This window comes from Sinocyclocheilus grahami, unplaced genomic scaffold (genome assembly GCF_001515645.1).
Source record: "Sinocyclocheilus grahami isolate Dianchi unplaced genomic scaffold, SAMN03320097.WGS_v1.1 scaffold187.1, whole genome shotgun sequence".
NCBI lineage: Eukaryota > Metazoa > Chordata > Actinopteri > Cypriniformes > Cyprinidae > Sinocyclocheilus > Sinocyclocheilus grahami.
In genome coordinates this window covers 1,269,501-1,271,152 of record NW_015505366.1, presented here as the reverse complement: position 1 = coordinate 1,271,152, position 1,652 = coordinate 1,269,501, and positions in this window count along the sequence as shown.

The following is a 1,652-nucleotide window of genomic DNA, read 5'->3' as shown; positions in this document are numbered from 1 at the left end:
GGTGGGTGGGTGGGTGTTTGAGTGAGTGTGTGAGTGAGTGAGTGAGTGTGTGTGTGTGCAGAGATGACCGTGTTCTCTCTCTCGCTCTCTCTTTTGTGAAGTTTCGCACGCTAAAGAAGTTTTTAATGCTACAGACTCCATGTGGATGCTGCATGTTGTTGCTCTTCTGGGATGCTTGTAAATCAAGTGAATGTGTGACGCAGGAATATATCAAGTCAAGTCACATTTTCTTCTGTAGTGCTTTATACAATGCATTTTGATTCAAAGCAGCTTCACAGTGATGAACGGAAAAAATTACAGGAAAACAGGAAACCGTGTTTATGTTGTAAAATTCATCATTTATGAAACAAATTCAGTTTCAGCTGTAAAGCAGCTCTACAGAAGACAACATTATTCATATCGACTCGGTTCAGTTCAATAAGAGTGTCGATGTTGCAAAGTTATCATTAGTGTCATGGGTTAATCGAATTTAAGTTCATTTCAAGTTGTATTCTCATCAGATAGTGTCATTGCCATCAAATCAATAATAATACTGAATATTAATTGTTTTATATCATAGTATAATGTCCTTCACACTAGTCTGTACTGCTGTTGTAAACCAATGCAGATCAGCACTGTGTGTGTGTGTGTGTGTGTGTGTGTGTGTATGTCTCTCCTGTGGGACTGCTGCCAGACCAAAGCCACACGCTCCTAAATCTCTCCTGTCGTTCACTGAGCCAAAGATGAGCCACAGATGAGTGTCAGTGCCAGATGGAGACGTGTGTGTCCATGGATGATCCTTCAGAGGAGGTGAATCTGAAGTGTCCGAAATGCTGTCAGACACCTGGACACACGACAGCAGCTACAGACACGCGTGAAGAACAACGCAGCACCTAAAATACGCAAACACGTGATTCCTGACTGACTGTGCAGTTTAAGCCCTCCCTGCAGTCAGTCCATCATCTGAGCACGACAGTCCACTCAAGAGCGAACAATGATGTGATTTCTGTCCGTTTTCTCTCTCTAGACGGTTTTAAGGAGGTCTGTCTGTCGGTTCAGTGTGAGGACGTGTTGGTGCGGACGGGTCTGAAGGACAGAAGTGCAGTGTTTGTGGGTCCGTTCTCCTGCAGTGCGGATCTGGAGGCTCATTGGTGCAGACACAGTGGAAGCTCCGCCCCCGACTCACCTGGACCCCCGAGAGTGTTGATTGACATGAAGGGAGGCCTTCTGCAGGTATGATGTCAAGCGCCACTGCGTGTGTCTCTCTCCACATGTGTGTCCTTGTAACGCTTCATATGGAAACATGCGCTCTGAGTGCGGCCGCTGAACGTGCAGAAATCTCCTTATGTTCCTGTTCAATCTGTTAGTCAGAGACACACGGACTCATTCTGAGTCAGAGATTCCTGCTGATTCAGGCCAAATACACACACACACACACACACACACACACACACACACACACAGACTATTCACTAACCGTGAGACATTTGATTCCCTTAATAATGCAACTGTTTTGCATTAAATGCAGCCAGAGTGTCAATCGTGGAGCAGTTTGGGTAGAAATAATCAGAGATAGACATTGGTGGTCAGTCCTACTAACTGGTTTGAAACTGTCTGTCTGTCTGTCTGTCTGTCTGTGTCTCTCTGTCTTACTGTCTGTCTGTCTGTCTGTC